This window comes from Lactuca virosa, chromosome 4, assembly GCF_052849685.1.
Source record: "Lactuca virosa cultivar CGN04683 chromosome 4, Lactuca_virosa_CGN04683_v6, whole genome shotgun sequence".
Taxonomy (NCBI): Eukaryota; Viridiplantae; Streptophyta; class Magnoliopsida; order Asterales; family Asteraceae; genus Lactuca; species Lactuca virosa.
In genome coordinates this window covers 491,595,652-491,613,178 of record NC_136429.1, presented here as the reverse complement: position 1 = coordinate 491,613,178, position 17,527 = coordinate 491,595,652, and the positions used below count along the sequence as shown (strand labels likewise).

Genomic DNA, 17,527 nt, shown 5'->3' with positions numbered 1-17,527 from the left:
ACGTTGAAAGCCGCTATCTGGGCTGCCAGAAATGTTGAGACCCAGATCAGGGAGAAAGGTCTGGAAAGGTCAGAGGTTGGTGAGAAGAGGAAGTTTTACGGACCCTCGGGGTCCAGCAAAAAGGGTAAATTCTCAAAGTCTAGTTCGAAAGGAGGTGGAGGAGGCGAAGTGAAGTGGTGTGACAAGTGCAAGAAGAAGCACTCTGGGAAGTGCGACGGAGGGGTCACTTGTTTCAAATGTGGGAAGCCTGGGCACTATGCCAATGAATGCACATTCACTAAGAAGGTCTGTTATGAGTGCAACGAGGAGGGGCACATTTCGAGGGACTGCCCGAAGAAGAAGGAAGCAGGAAGACCCAACATTCCACCAAAGCCGAAGGCTAGAGCCTTCCAGATGACACTGGAAGCTGCTAAGGAAGAAGCTGATGTCGCTTCAGGTACCTTTCTCGTAAACAAATTTCCTGCCCAAATTTTATTTGATTCTGGAGCCAACTACTCCTTTATTTCGCATGAATTTGGTAGAAAGCTAGCTTTGCCTGTCGATAGACTAGATAATGCCTTATTAGTCGAATTTACTAGTGGCAAGTTTGTACCTGTTAGCCATCGTATGAAAAACATCTTAATTGATTTGAACGGGAATAAGTTTCACGAGGAATTATTGCCTATCGAACTTAACGGTTTCGACATCGTGTTGGGAATGGATTAGCTTAGCACCAATGATGCGGAAATACTTTGCAAAAAGAAGATCGTAAAAGTAAACCCGCCTGGGAAAGAGTCGTTTATGGTGTATGGGGACAAACGCATGGTAAATTCTGGAATCATTTCTCTAATGAAAGCCAGAAAATGTTTGACCAAGGGATGTACATCATATTTAGCATTCGTGATCGATTCTAAGAAGGAAAAGAAGGTGATACAGAGCATTCCTGTCGTGTGTGATTATCCGGAAGTATTTCCCGAAGATCTTCCCGGATTACCGCCTGATCGACAAGTAGAATTCTGTATTGACTTGTTACCAGGAACGACACCAATAGCAAAAGCACCTTACCGATTAGCACCGACGGAGATGAAGGAGCTGATGATGGAACTTCAGGAGTTATTGGACAAAGGTTTCATTAGACCTAGTTCATCACCCTGGGGAGCTCCGGTGTTATTCGTGAAAAAGAAAGATGGAAGTATGAGAATGTGTATTGATTACAGAGAGCTGAACAAGGCAACAATAAAGAATAGATATCCGTTGCCAAGGATTGATTACCTGTTCGATCAACTGCAAGGTTCAAGTTATTTCTCAAAGATCGATCTTAGGTCAGGATATCATCAACTGAAGGTGAGAGATCAGGATATTGAGAAGACTGCGTTCAGAACGAGATATGGACACTACGAGTTCTTGGTTATGTCGTTTGGACTAACTAATGCTCCAGCAGCATTCATGGATTTGATGAACAGGGTTTGTAAACCATTCCTCGATAAATCCGTGATAGTGTTCATAGATGACATTCTCATCTACTCGAAAAGCCAAGAAGAGCATGGTAGACACTTGCGGGAAGTGTTAGAAGTCTTGAAGAAGGAGAAGCTGTATGCTAAATTCTCCAAATGTGATTTTTGGATTCGAGAAGTCCAATTCTTGGGTCACGTGGTCAACCAAGAAGGGATAATGGTCGATCCAGCAAAGATTGAAGCGGTAATGAAGTGGGAACAACCAAAAAGTCCCACGGAGATCCGAAGCTTTTTGGGATTAGCCGGATATTACCGAAGGTTTATCCAAGGATTTTCTTCAATCGCTAGTCCATTAACAGCGTTAACCCACAAAGGAGTTACCTATGCTTGGAGTGATAAGCATAAAGAAGCATTCGAGAAGCTAAAGAAGAAACTATGCGAGGCACCGATACTTTCTCTACCCAATGGAGTTAAAGACTTCGTTGTTTATAGCGATGCGTCTGGTGTTGGGTTGGGTTGTGTTTTGACCCAAAGAGAAAAGGTGATCGCATATGCGTCTCGACAGTTGAAGGAACATGAAAAGAACTACCCGACTCATGACTTGGAGTTGGCGGCGGTAGTTTTCGCTCTAAAAATATGGAGACATTACCTCTATGGCACGAAGTGCAAACTTTTCACCGATCATAAGAGTCTCCAATATCTCTTTAATCAGAAAGAATTGAACATGAGGCAACGACGCTAGCTAGAATTACTCAAGGACTATGACTGTGAGATACTTTACCACCCCGGTAAAGCAAACGTTGTCGCTGATGCTCTCAGTCGAAAAGTCAACCTTGAAAGAAAAAGGCCAAGAGCGTTGAGAATAGAAATTGTCTCGACCATTGTGGAAAGTATCAGGGAAGCTCAAGAAGAAGCTTCAGAGAAGAGTGACCGAAAAGAAGAACGTTTGGGAAAAACATTAGTGTTCGGTACAAACAGTCAAGGACTAAAGGTATTCCAAGATCGGATTTGGGTACCTAAGACTGGAGGAATAAGAGGTCTTCTGATGGAAGAAGCTCACAAGACCATGTACTCGATTCATCCCGGTAACACTAAAATGTATAGGGACCTAAAACCCTACTACTGGTGGCCGACGATGAAGCTCGACGTTGCGAAATATGTGGCCGAGTGTGTAACTTGTGCAAGAGTTAAGGCCTAACATCAGAAACCATATGGGAGTTTAGAACCCTTACCTATACCCATGGGTAAAAGGGAAGACATCACCATGGATTTTGTGACTAAACTACCCAGGACGAAGAACGGTCACGACATGATTTGGGTGGTCGTGGATCGTTTCACAAAGAGTGCACACTTCATAGCTGCCAATGAAAGGTGGTCTATGGATAAGCTTACAAATGCTTACGTGAAGGAAATTGTGAGACTTCACGGTGTTCCTCTAACAATTGTATCAGATCGTGATAGTCGTTTCACGTCAAGGTTTTGGAGAAGTCTACAAGAGGAATTGGGTACGAAGTTATGTCTGAGTACAGCTTACCATCCGCAGACTGATGGTCAGAGTGAAAGAACGATTCAAACGCTTGAAGATATGTTGAGAGCATGTACCCTCGAGTTCCAAGGTAACTGGGATGAGCACTTACCTTTGGTAGAATTTTCCTACAACAACAGTTTCCACTCGAGCATCAAGATGGCACCTTATCAAGCTTTGTACGGACAAAAGTGTCGTACGCCTTCTTGTTGGCTTGAGGCTGGAGAAAAGCAGTTTATGGGCCCCGAGATAATCCATGAGACTGCTGAGAAACTGAAGGTGATAAAGGAAAGGATGTTAGCAGCTCAGGATCGTCAGAAGAGCTATGCTGACAAGAAAAGACGACCGATGACCTTCGAAGTTGGGGATTCCGTTTTGCTTAAAGTCTCACCGTGGAAAGGACTTATACGATTCAGGAAACGAGGAAAGCTGAGTCCAAGGTTTATTGGACCGTTCAAAGTTCTTCAGAAGATTGGGAACCAAGCTTACAAGCTGGAATTGCCCGAAGAACTCGATGGTATTCATAACACCTTCCATGTATGTTATCTGAGGAAATTCACGGGAGAAGTTCCCGACATAATTCCGATCTCGGAGTTAAGAATGGATGAGAATAAGAGGCTAATCGAAGAGCCCGAGGCAATTGTTGACCGTAAGATTAAGAAGTTACGACGCAAGATGGTCGACTTAGTGCTAGTCCGATGGAAACATTCGAATGGGCCGAATCTCACTTGGGAAACAGAGGATGACATGATGAGTCGCTATCCGCATCTGTTTGCTGACGCATGATTCCGGGACGGAATCATCCTAAGGGGGAGAGAATTGTAACGCCTGGGTTTCGGGGCTAAGCATTTTTAGACGATGTAATAGTCTAGGTCAACTATTGTAACTCTTTTGATGTAATTAAAATGAAATATTTGAGTATTTTGTGAATTTATGTGCTTATTATTTAATTATAAATGTGTAATTAATAAAGAATAAAAATAAGCGTCAAAATTAAAATATGAGATAAGCCCGATATCTTTACATAAAGTTGTAGTGGTCAAAACAAGGATTCCGGAGATATAAAGAACGCCGAAATCCGAGTTATAACGAAGAAGTTATGACCCGACGAAGTTTCACGACGGAACCGGCACGATACCGGGAAGCGTGAATAGTGAATTTATGATAAAGCGAGTTTTTAGCCGACACGACCTAAACGAGAATCGAAGAGCTCTTTAATTGTGGCGTAACAATAAAAAGACAGACGAAAACGGACGTCGGATGAAGAAGTTATGAATTTTTAACGGACCAATCTTATCCCGGCCTGTTAAAAATATAACTTTTAAAATAAATTCAAAATTTGCCAACGGAGTCTAAACGAAAGTTGTAGATTACGTTCCCGCCTTCGTGTGGATATAAATAACGTCAAAAACGGAGCTCGTATGCGAGAGTTATGATTTTTCTAAGACGGGAGGCCGATACGCGGTATTGGGTGACATGACACCACCAGAAATTGGACATGTGGCACCACCAGAAATTGGACACATGGCACCACCAGAAATTGGACATGTGACACCACCAGAATTTGGACAAGTGGCACCACCAGAAGGCCACCACATGCCCCAACTCACTATAAATAGAAGTGTCGGGTTCTCTCATTTCTTACACCTTTCCTCTTCCACTTTCTCTCTCTAAACTCTCTCTCTAAGCTCCATTGAGCCCCTAAAGTCTAGGTAAACCCCCTAGCACCCGAAGGAAGTCCCGAGGCTCCCGGAGTCCCGAGAAAAGAACCTTTCGGCTCGGAAACGCTGCTCCAGCGAAGTCCGGTTTTGAGAAAAACCCGCTGTAAGTAAGGTACGCCTACGAAATTTTTAATATAACTTTTAAATAATTATAGTAATGTTATTAGGTCCTTAAAATAATTATTTGGGCTATTATTATTTATATATTGGGTGTTATTTAATGCTTGTATAATAATAATAATAGCCAGACTATTAATTAGTCGCGGTTAACGTTAAAACTAAACGCTAGTGGTATTAATACTAGGTTTTGGTCAAGGAAAAATTGTTTTGAGATAACGAAGTGCTGTTCAAATACCGAGTCACCACCTAATCAGGTGAGTGCATAGTTACTTTCATCTTACACATAGATATGAAGTATTTTATATTAATTACGTGCTATGTGTGCATATTATCTGAATACTTGCTGCCTATGCTGATGAAAGATTTTTATACATGTTTTAAATAATTTAAACTGTATATGTATTTTATATCTACAAAAATGTTGGGGTAAAACATAGGTAGATGTAATAAGACAATGTGTGATAAAATGATGAGAGGCCTCGATGTTGTTGTTGTTATTGATTCTGTCATCTAGCGGAGTATGGATGACGACCACGGACTCTTCTAGACAGTCCAGTGGAACGCTAGCAGGCTCGCAACCTGTAGGTGTTTGTGAACGATGTGTTCACCGGTGTACTCCATCCCCCTCATGGTTGCCTTTAGGACATTTATTGCTGAGGAGACCCCTTGGCAGTAGTGTCCATCCCGATATTGATCCTTAGTCTAGGTCCCTTATGATAGGTGTTTTAGGGACGTAATGTGAGGATAACGGGAACGGGTAATCGGGTTATTGTTGATTGATGAAATTAATAAACTTATTTATTGTGGGTTGAAAACCCTATGTGCTCACCAGGCTCCCAAGCCTGACCCACTCAGTTTCTTGTATTACAGGTAGTGGCGCACGGGCATATATATGATGTTTGGGATGAGAGAATTACGGATATAGGCCTATAGATATGAATAAATGTAGTAAGGCTTATATTGTACTGTTTATGCTTTTGATCTGTATGGAACATGACATCCCGAGGTTTTTAATGAAATACATTTCTACGGAAATGCTTTGATAAATCTTTATCATATTTTATTTTGGGAACAAATTCCGCAACACTTTTATTTAAAATGTTACTCTGATTTTTAAACAAAGCATAAACAAAATCGGTCTTTTCTTGCCGTGAAAATGGGGATGTCACAGATACCGACCTAACCAGGTCACTAACATAGCATCATCCTATATACCAGGATACCGATCTAACCAGGTCACTAACATATTACCGTCCTAACTACCAGGACGCAGATCTAACATATCAAAAGCATATCAAACGAATACCAGTACACAATCCGAGAAAGGGCCGACCTTGGTGCCTTAGACCATGTTGATAAAGTGAGGATAACTCACCTTGCAATGCCGGACTGAACCACGAAATCACGCTCCCTAAACACTACCCCAAACTCCAACACCTATAACCATCAATGATCCAATTCATAAATACCCGCTTACCAATTATCCTCAAAAGTCAAAACGGTCATCCCTTGGTCAAAGTCAAAGTCAACTATCAAGGTCAACAGTCCATGTTGACCTCAACTCGTCGAGTACCCTCAGCTACTCACCGAGCCCAAGGCAATCTTCATCGGACTCGCCGAGTTGTTCATCTAACCCGTCGAGTTCAAGACCATCTTCATATGACTCGCCGAGTCTATCATGCGACTCGCTGAGTCCCTTCAGTCCTTCATCCATACAGATGCTTTTTAAGCCATGCTAAGGCTCCATACTGCAGATCTAACTTCCCAAGGCATGCTTATCACGTAAAGTTGCAAACTTTACGTGCATGCAAGGCTATAATGACTCATAATGCCAAATCCAAGCTTGAAATGGGGTTTTACACTTAAGGAGGGGTTCATACTTGCCAAAGCTGATAGCCTTATGGACTTACAAATCAAAGAGAGTTCAGATATGAAGTTACAACTTCAGATCTGAGCTCATACCCAAGAATAGCTTCATAACCAAGCCAAGAAGCCCTAATCTTCATCCAAAGAGATCTAGAAAGGAATGAGGCCAAGATCATTAATTGATACCTCAAATGAAGCTAGCTGAGATAGACTTCAGACCACAAACTTTCTTGCCTCCAACTTCTTGATCTTCAAGCTTCTTACATCAAGGTATTCTTTCCAAGATTGAAATTTACACTAATATGGAGCACACACACGAATTAGGGTTTCTGGACTCTCAAGATGCTACAAAGGGACTAAGGGAGGCTAATGATCCCTTAAATAGGGTGCCAAACCCCGAAAATTAGGGTTTCACCCTCCAGCTCCAACTCGTCGAGTCACTCTTCCGACTCGGCGAGTTGGTCACTTAAACACATGGCCCATACCCGCTGCTACTCGATGATGTTGGATTAGTGTCTAAGCCCGTAACTATATTTGTTATGTACTTGACCCGGTTATGCATGGTCCTTTTGGGTTGCCTTCACCAAAGCAACTTAACAAGGTAATTTGATGTGAGAGAGAGGATATTATGGTTTATTAATATATTATAAGAATAATATATTAAAGGAGAAATCATATTTATTTAATTAGTATTAGTCATAAATTAATTAGGAATTAATTTGGTAACTAAAAGAGATTAATTAAATAAAGGGGCATAAACTGTCAAATGTGTGATAGTTGAGTTTTGGGCTGGGAAACCTAATGGACTAAGGGGGAACGAAATTATGATGAAGGATCATCATATTTTTGTCTAAGGCCCTATTCCAGAAGGTTCCTTGGGCTGCTTGGTGAATAAGCTGTCCATTAGGGTTTAGACTGAAACCCTAGCAGCCTACAGTATAAATAGAGACCCTTGCTTGCAATTTTCGGCCACTTGCTTCCCAAGAGAAACCCTAGGCCGAAATTAATCATCATTCCTCCTCTCTCATAGTTGCCTTCTTGCTTGTGGTGTTTGTAATCCATTAGAGGAGTTACAATTGTGACTCTAAGCTCCAAGAAAGAAGATTCAAGCTTCCATTGAAGAGGTAAACATCTAGATCTGATGTTATATGTTAATTTCGAAATTATATATGCTAGAATAGGGTTTGTAAGTCTTGGATTCATTGCATGTATAATAGAGAAACCTAGATCGAAGCATTAGGGTTTGTATGAGCACATAGGATTGTTCTTATGTATAAAACCCATCAGTGGTATCAGAGCCTTGATTGGTTTCTGTTGTATGGATGCTTTGTGTGTTTAACATGTTGAAAACCATTTTTTTGGCTTCTGTACGACTGGACTCGGCGAGTCACTTCATGGACTCGGCGAGTCGGCCCAACTCGGCGAGTCCATGAGTGACTCGGCGAGTCGGATCGTCTGACAGAGGCAATATCGGGATTTCTTGCTGTTTTTGCTATGTAATAGTTACCTAATCTGTTTTTACTGATAAAATTCGATTTTTAATGATTTTGTGAGACTATCCTTGCCAAAAACAAAAGATATTTACCAATTGATTAGATAATAAATTCCTTATATGATTAAAATTGATTATTTGGATTATTTGGATAACTTATCTTGCAAGAAATTGAATTAGGTCAAATATAGATAATCACTAAATTAATTGTTTGATTTATATTATTTGTTATTTGATCCCTTGTGTTTTGAAAAGTTCAAAACTTGTCCTCAAGTTTTGAAATTTAAATTTTATGATTAAAAGTTTAATTTTGAATGATTTAAATTTTAAACCCTTAGAATTTTACAAGTTTAAAATTCAACCCTATACTATTATATTATTACAAGATTAATTAATATATATATGTATAAGAATAAGCTAGTCATATCTCTAGTAGGCCTCATTCACGAAGCCAGTCTATAAGGTGGGTATAAGGTTGATGCCTATAAAATGGCGCTTAATGGGTGTACACTCACACCCACCGCTTGCTTGACTGGTGGAGGGTCGTTAGCCGAACGGATAGGATAGGGCACTTAATTCCTCATTATAAGTATAATGAATATTGCAAAGTAACTACAATGTTTTTCAAATTCCCATCTTAGTTACTTTAGGGTAAAATGTGAAAATGATGCTATTCCATGGAATTACATTTCGTACCCTTGTCAAACGTTAGTGGAGCATGCGTGGCTAACCGGCACACTAATTTGGGATTGACATTGGTGACGAAGGGTGGCTCGATGTTTATCATAGATCAATGGAGTGTGCGTGGCTAACCATCACATTGATTAGGTGATAGAGACATTGAGTGCACCATGTCAATTCGCATGGTTATTCACAACTTGTTTGCGATCCTCGGCATCCCAGTCGCAAATTTGAAAGTGTATATCGAGATTTAAACATGCCATTGAAATGTTCAATGAATCTCAAAAGAATCTAGGAATTTTCAAATGCATTTAAAACTTAATCTCTTTTCGTTTTTCATGGTGAAAATTAGTGAATCGCCATTCACTTACCTTCAAATAATTTACTTTTAGATTACGACATCCCTTTTCTAAGTTGTAAATAATGTTGTTGGGTCCTAGCCCTAATTTCTCATTTGGGTGTTTAATTGGGGATTCAATTCTAATCAAACTTTTTTCCTTTGTATTTCAGATGTCTAACACAAACGCAAACAACAACGCTTCTGGGTCATTCTCGCTGATGAACCTGTGTCAAAAGGTGACATTTGATGGTTCGAATTTCAATGAGTGGATGAGATACATTCGCATGATAACTCGCTACGAGGACAAAGAATATGTCCTCGATGAGAAACTAGAAAAGATCAACCCAGAAGTTGCTACTCCTGAAGAGATGGCCACCTTTGAGGCCCACGAGCGTGATGCTATGAAAGTTCATTGCATCATGCTGGCCAGCATGAACCTCGAACTCCAAAATTCCTATGAGGACATGTATCCATATGAGATGCACCAAGATTTGCTGGACAGGTACCACCAAAGCGCGAGGAAAGAGGGCTATGAGATCATCACTAACATGATCACCGCTAGGATGGGGAGTGTAGAATCGCTAACCGCTCATTTGCAAAGGATGCAAAGGTATGTTGATCGTCTTCTCAAACTTAATGTTAAGTTTGATGAGGATTTGGCTATCGACATCATCCTCCACTCCTTGCCTTCCTGCTACAACCAGTTCGGAATGACCTACCACATGAACAAGGAAGAGGTCACCCTGAGTAAACTTCAAGGGCTCCTGAGGACTGCTGAGAGCAACCTCAAGGACAAATCTATTGCATCATCCTCTACTGTAGCTGCTCCTGTGTTGGCAATTGGCCAAGGAAAGGGTAAAAAGAGGAAAGCTCCATGTAAGAGCCACCAAAAGGGTAAGACCCAAGATGGTTCCTCTTCTAGCGGGACCAAAGCAGGTTCTGTTAAGCCCTCTTCTGACCCCAAGGAAGCAGAGTGCTTCTACTGCAACCAGAAGGGCCACTGGAAATGAAGTTGCCCTAAATATCTGCAAGATATTAAGGATGGGAAGATAAAGCCCACCTTTGCAGGTATGTATTCAATTAAATCTAATAACTCATCACTTGCTACTTCATGGGTCCTTGATACTGGATGTGGTTTCCACATTTGTTCTGATTTGCAGGGGCTAAGAAAAAGTAGGGAAGTGGAGCATGGGAGAATAAACTTGATCATGGGAAACAAGAAGTCGTCACCAGTAACCAAGATCGGAGTTAATTCTTTAGTGTTGAGTAATGGGTTAGGACTAGATTTAAATAATTGTTGCTATTCGCCAGCTATGGCAAGGAACATCATTTCTTTTCATGGATTATATAGACAAGGTTTCAGATATTTATTTGATAATAGTAATGGTTCTATTAATGTTTATTTGAATGGTGTTTTTTATTTCAATGCATTACCTTGTAATGGGATTTATGAATCTGTGTTGATTGTAGATAATTTAGGAAATGATGTCTTGAATATTGATTCGTCCAATAGTTTGGACAAAGCATGCTTATGGCATTGTCGCCTTGGCCATGTTAACAAGAAACGCATAGCCCAACTCCAAAAGGATGGAGTCTTGGAGTCATTCGACCTTAGGGACGATGACGTGTGTGAATCTTGTTTACTTGGGAAGATGACCAAGTCACCCTTTACTGGTACATGTGAAAGGGGCGAGGGTGTATTGGACCTCATACATATTGATGTATGTGGACCCTTTAGATCCACCATAAGGGACGCTTGTCGTTTCTACATGACTTTTACAGATGATTATAGCAGATATGGATATATCTACTTGATCAAGCAAAAGTCAGAAACCTTTGAAAAATTCAAAGAGTTTAAGAATGAAGTAGAGAATCAGTTGGGCAGGAAAATCAAGATGCTTCGATCTGATCGAGGGGGAGAGTACCTAAGTCTTGAGTTTCACGACTATCTAAAAGAATGCGGAATAGTTTCGCAATTGATGCCTCCTAGAACGCCACAATTAAATGGTGTGGCTGAGAGACGTAATCGAACCTTGTTGGACATGGTTCGTTCTATGATGAGTCGTGCTTCATTGTCAATCTCATTCTGGGGGTATGCCTTAGAGACTGCCGCCCATATCCTTAACTTAGTTCCCACCAAGAAGGTTGCCAAAACACCTCACGAGATGTGGACAGGGAAAGCTCCCTCGTTAGCATATATCAAGGTTTGGGGTTGTGAAGCTTTAGTAAGACAAGAGACTCACGACAAGCTAGAACCTCGTAGTGAGAAGTGTTATTTCATCGGCTATCCACAGAAGTCTTTTGGTTATCTCTTCTATAGACCAAGTGAAAATGTTGTCTTTGTTTCTAGGAGAGGGGTTTTCAGAGAGAGAGAGAACTCATAAGTCAAGGAGACAGTGGGAGTCAGATTGACCTTGAAGAGCTTCAAGAGTCAGGAGATGAAGGAACCTCTGACACTGGCGTTCAACCTGAGGAGGAAACTCCTGTTGAACCAATTGACCAGTCCTTACCTCTTAGACGTTCGAGTAGAGTTATTGTTCCACCCCAGGTTTATGGTTTCCATATTACTACTGACGGGGATACGTTTATTAGTGATAGTACACTAATACATATGGACGAACCTAATAGCTACAAGGAAGCCATGGTAGGCCCAGAGTCTGCTAAATGGAAAGAGGCAATGGACAGCGAGATTCAATTTATGTATGACAACCAAGTTTGGAATTTGGTTGATAATGTACTAGGTCGTAAGACAGTCGGGTGCATGTGGATCTTCAAGAAGAAGACATACATGGATGGGAAAGTGCACACTTATAAAGCGCGATTGGTTGCGAAGGGCTTTACTCAAACTCCTGGAGTTGACTATGATGAGACCTTCTCGCTAGTTGCCAAGATAAAGTCTATTAGAGTAATGCTCGCAATAGCTGCGTTTCATGATTATGAAATCTGGCAGATGGACGTAAAAACCGCTTTCCTAAATGGGAAGTTGGCTGAGGATGTTTACATGAATCAGCCAGAGGGTTTTGTCGATGCGAAGCATCCAAATAGAGTGTGCAAGCTTGAGAAATCCATTTATGGATTAAAGCAAGCATCTCGCAGATGGAATCTTTGTTTTGACGAGAAGGTCAAAGAGTTTGGTTTTCTGCGAAATGAAGATGAGTCATGTGTGTATGTCAAGGCCAGTGGGAGTATAGTGAGATTCCTTGTATTGTATGTCGATGACATACCACTCATAGGAAACGACATCCCAACCTTGCAGGAGGTCAAGTCCTGGCTTGGGAAGTGTTTCGCTATGAAGGACCTCGGAGAAGCTGCGTATATTCTGGGAATAAGGATAGTGAGAAACAAAAGTAAGAGACTGATAGGACTCAGTCAGGATACATATTTGGAAAAGGTACTAAAGCGTTTTAGTATGGAAAATTCCAAGAAAGGGGAGTTGCCAATTCAATGCAATACCAAACTGAGTAAGACTCACAGCCCGAGTACAGAGGCAGAGATAGATGATATGAGCCGAGCACCTTACGCTTTTGCAGTTGGCTCGATTATGTATGATATGACATGTACTCGCCCTGATGTGGCCTTCGCTTTGAGCATGGTCAGCAGATATCAAGGGAACCCTGGTAGAGCACATTGGATTGTTGTCAAGAATATTATTAAGTGCCTACGAAGGACCAATGAATGGTTTCTAGTCCTCGGTGGGAGTGATGACTTAAGGGTACGAGGGTACAGTGACGCTAGTTTCCAGACGGATCAGGATAATTACCGATCACAGTCGGGCTGGGTCTTTACCCTTAACGGAGGAGCAGTGACTTGGAAAAGTTCCAAAGAAGAGACTGTAGCTGATTCAACGTGCGAATTAGAGTACATTGTGGCAAGCGAGGCGTCAAAGGAGGCTATATGGTTGAAGAACTTCATTGGAGACCTTGGAGTTGTGCCATCCATAAAGGAGCCCATGGAAATTTTCTATGATAATGAAGGAGCGATTGCCTTAACCAAGGAACCAAGGGATCATGGCAGATCTCGACATATCGACATGTAATACCATTTTATTAGACATCGGGTAGAAGAGGGACTCCTCGTTGTGAAGAGGGTATCGTCGGAAGATAACCCAACAGATCCCCTTACGAAGGGACTGAGTAGGGTCAAGCATTTGCAGCACGCTAGGAGCGTTGGGCTAAAGGATGATATTAGTTTAGATTAGATAGGTAGGAAACTTGTAATAGATAATTTTATATTCAACATTTGATGATTAAATAAAGGTGTGTTATTTATAAGAAAGTTACTATCTTGTGTTGATTATTTATCTATTGTTTCGATTTTGCATGTTTTAACTTCCTAAATAATAAGATTATTCGAACGGTCCACAATCGCTCATATGTTGGAAGTAGATATGAAAGAAGATTGTCATAAATTTGTTTGTAGATTGTCTAAAAGGTTTTAGACATAGCAAAGGTTTGCTGCAAAGTTTATGAGTGCTTATGAAATATGTTTTGAGCATTGGAATAAACCCGCACTTGCTAGTATCACTTCATGAAAGTTATCACAAGTGATCGCAAGATGATAATATCATATAATCTTTAAACCTAGAGATATGGTTGTTGTTTGCTAATTGATTATACATTGATAATGCGGAAACACATCAGTAACTTGATGTTATAAAACGCATTATTGTGTGTGACTTAGCTAGTAAATGATAAAAGCATATAAATCGAAGTTTTTCTGTACCTTTTATTCTAAGAGAATAAAAGCGATATCTTGGCCACTCGATGATTTAGTTTGACTTATGTGCCGGGCCCGGTCAGAATGAAGTTGATGTGTTCAACTAAATTCTATGTTGAATATATCAGAGATCGAGAAACAAAATGCTGGACAACAAGTATTGTCAGCATGATATCTAGAACAGAGGATTATACGATCCCTTATCTGAAGGACACAATTTTGATCAGAGTTGACAGAAGTGTATAAGAGCTACGATTGCTAACCGGATTCTGAAGACATATGTGAGATATAGTTACTAGACTTATCCAAGTGGGAGACTGTTGGATTAGTGTCTAAGTCCGTAACTATATTTGGTATGTACTTGACCCGGTTATGCGTGGTCCTTTTGGGTTGCCTTCACCAAAGCAACTTGACAAGGTAATTTGATGTGAGAGAGAGGATATTATGGTTTATTAATATATTATAAGAATAATATATTAAAGTAGAAATCATATTTATTTAATTAGTATTAGTCATAAATTAATTAGGAATTAATTTGGTGACTAAAAGAGTTTAATTAAATAAAGGGGCATAAACTGTCAAATGTGTGATAGTTGAGTTTTGGGCTGGGAAACCTAATGGACTAAGGGGGAACGAAATTATGATGAAGGATCATCATATTTTCGTCCAAGGCCCTATTCCAGACGGTTCCTTGGGCTGCTTGGTGAATAAGTTGTCCATTAGGGTTTAGACTGAAACCCTAGCAGCCTACAGTATAAATAGAGACCCTTGCTTGCAATTTTCGGCCACTTGCTTCCCAAAAGAAACCCTAGGACGAAATTAATCATCCTCCCTCCTCTCTCATAGTTGCCTTCTTGCTTGTGGTGTTTGTAAGACATTAGAGGAGTTACAATTGTGACTCTAAGCTCCAAGAAAAAAGATTCAAGCTTCCATTAAAGAGGTAAACATCTAGATCTGATGTTATATGTTAATTTTGAAATTATGTATGCTAGAATAGGGTTTGTAAGTCTTGGATTCATTGCATGTACAATAGAGAAACCTAGATCCAAGCATTAGGGTCTGTATGAGCACATAGGATTGTTCTTATGTATAAAACCCATCAGATGAGTCAGGCAACCAACTCGTCGAGTAGATCTTGAATCCGTGAGAATTTATAACCATAAATTGGTAATTGAGAATCGGGGTGTTACAATTCTCCCCCACTTGAACTAGACTTCGTCCTCGAAGTCTGCTGCAGTGAACATCCTCGGATAGTGCTCCCGCTGTACCCTTATCCAAGGTACCTCCTTGTTCTGAAGAACCTTCACCCCTCTCTCCAGAATGGCCACAGGCCTGTCCACATAATCCAGGCGCTCACCGACCTGAATGTCATCCAACGATACTACCGCCTCCTGATCCATGACGCACTTTCGCAAGTACGAATCGTGTAAGGTGATGAGAATCCCAATCGAACCTTTTCATAAGGTCTATCCTTCATGCCACTTTGCCAACTTGACAAAATCCTGATGATCCAAAGTATCGAAAACCCAACACTCCCTCTTCCTGAAGCGAACCTGTAAGTCCCCAATCTGCTTGTGTATCAATCAGATCCGTTTGATGATGCAGAATCCCAATCAAACGGATGATGCCAGATCAAATGAAGAAGAAGGAGAAGAAGAAGATGATGAATCTTGTATAAATTGATATGAATTAAGATCCAGATACAAGATTCACACACACACTAAAGCTCTTCTCTTCTCTCTCACTTTCTCTCTCTAGAACACCTTGGGTTTCACACACTTAAGCTCTCCTCCTTTTTTTTACAATTATGCACTCCTCACCATATATATAGTAGCCATGGGCTGTGAATGGGTTTACGGCCGTAAACCTGTTCACGTCCGTAAACACAACCGTAAACACGTATACGACCGTAAACACCAAGCTGTTTACGGTCGAAGACACAAAAATACATTATCCTAGAAAAGTAAAGTATAAACCATATTTTTTACCCAACAATCTCCCCCTTGGTTTATAGCTTTCTTTTCTAACTGACCCAACAAGCTCCCCCTAAAAAGTAGCTGGCTTTTCTTGTTAATCTTCATTTAGAGTTTGGCTTCAGCTTTAATCTTCGATATCTTCACAGCTTCAAGATGAACTTGATGAATCTTCAATGAATGAATTCATCTTGCACAGTTGGGCTTTTCTTCAAGATTTGGCTTTGAACGCATGTTGCGTGAGGAGGCTTCTTGAAAAGGTTCTTGAAAGATAGCGCTTTCAGCTTGAGAATCTTCAGAGAGAATAGAGAACAAAACTTCTAGATCACTTCAGCAGGTACAAGATAGTAGCAAATTGATTGAAGAGGCTTCAATGCAACTTGACACATAATCTTTAAGTCAGCTTCACCTTGATTCAGGGTTTGAAGGATTGAATGTTGGAAGAATAATCTTCATTTCTTGCTCCTTCGAATGAGAATTCTTCGATGCTCACGGATGAAGCCTTGGCTCAGAAATCTCGATACAGTATCCATGAGTCTCATCTACACTTGAATTCACTTTTCAAGACAAAACAAAACTAAAAGAAAACTTAGCACACAATATTTTTGGATTTTTCATATTTTCATATTTTTGGATTTTTCTAATTCTCTTGATGCCCATTCTCTGTAGCGATCTCTTGAAGCATGCTCATTCGGTTCTACAAGAGTGGCTTTTGGGGAGACAGTTTCTGTATCATCTGATTAACACCATGCTTCATGAAACTCGTTCGTGTTAGTTTTTTTCCCGTGGAACTGTGGTATCGCGACTGGAACCAAAGAGCCATCTACTCTCTCTAGATCAAGAAAATTAGAGTTCTTTTAGCAACTGGAATCTTGCAATTCTGAAGCATGGATCTTGAATATGGAAATTGTTTGGACACTATACTTACCTGATTTCGATTTCGAGAGAAGGGGAGGCGCTGTTTTTGGCCGGCGATAAAAGGAGGGGACTTGAATTTCTTTGCAGTTGTGATCGATCAGCAAGATTAAGGGGGCTATTGATTTCATCGATCGGTTGTGAGGCAAGAAGGAGAAGGAGGGTGCGATTTTGGGTGATTGTGGTTTTGTGCGATTTTGAGTAGAGAGAAGGGTGGGATCTGATTTTTGTTTTATACCTGCGTGAAGGAAGCCCCAACAGCCCCCCTGTTCATCGGTTGTTGACTTTTCTTGTGAATCAAATACATACATAAATGGCTGATGTTTCAATGGAAGAAGATGAAATTCTAAGAAGCCAATTTTGCTGCCCACCAGGTGTTTGATAAAATGCCTAAACCAGTTTTTCTCATGCTGCAGCCTTGTTGTTCAAGATAATGTAGTTTGCTTAGTTTGGATGCCTCTTGTGCACACCAACATTGTGTTGGTGTGCCATTTCCTTCCCTTCCTTGTTAAATATTGCTTCATAGTTTTAGCTTCATCTCGAGGCTTGTTCTCTTGTATGGCTTCTTCTTCCACAAGTTCGAGTGATATTTGTCTGTGCCCGTTCAAAAGCTTCCATTGTTGCCCAAACGGTGAAGTGGGAAGTAAAGGGATTGGCCGTATGATTTCACACATCAAAAGGCATCATTTACCTACTGAAGACCGTAAAAGTGTGTTACGTGAAGCTCTTTCTAGTGATGTTGGTT

At 40.6% G+C, this 17,527-nt stretch overlaps 1 long non-coding RNA gene across 1 annotated transcript; it reads left to right on the top strand.

The window, feature by feature from the left end:
* Window positions 1–4,619: 4,619 nt before the first annotated feature.
* Window positions 4,620–5,768, top strand: LOC145169376 (uncharacterized). The gene is made up of 3 exons (XR_013742454.1): window positions 4,620–4,791; window positions 4,984–5,053; window positions 5,670–5,768. It is a non-coding gene; the product is annotated as an uncharacterized LOC145169376 (long non-coding RNA).
* The last annotated feature ends 11,759 nt before the right edge of the window (window positions 5,769–17,527 follow it).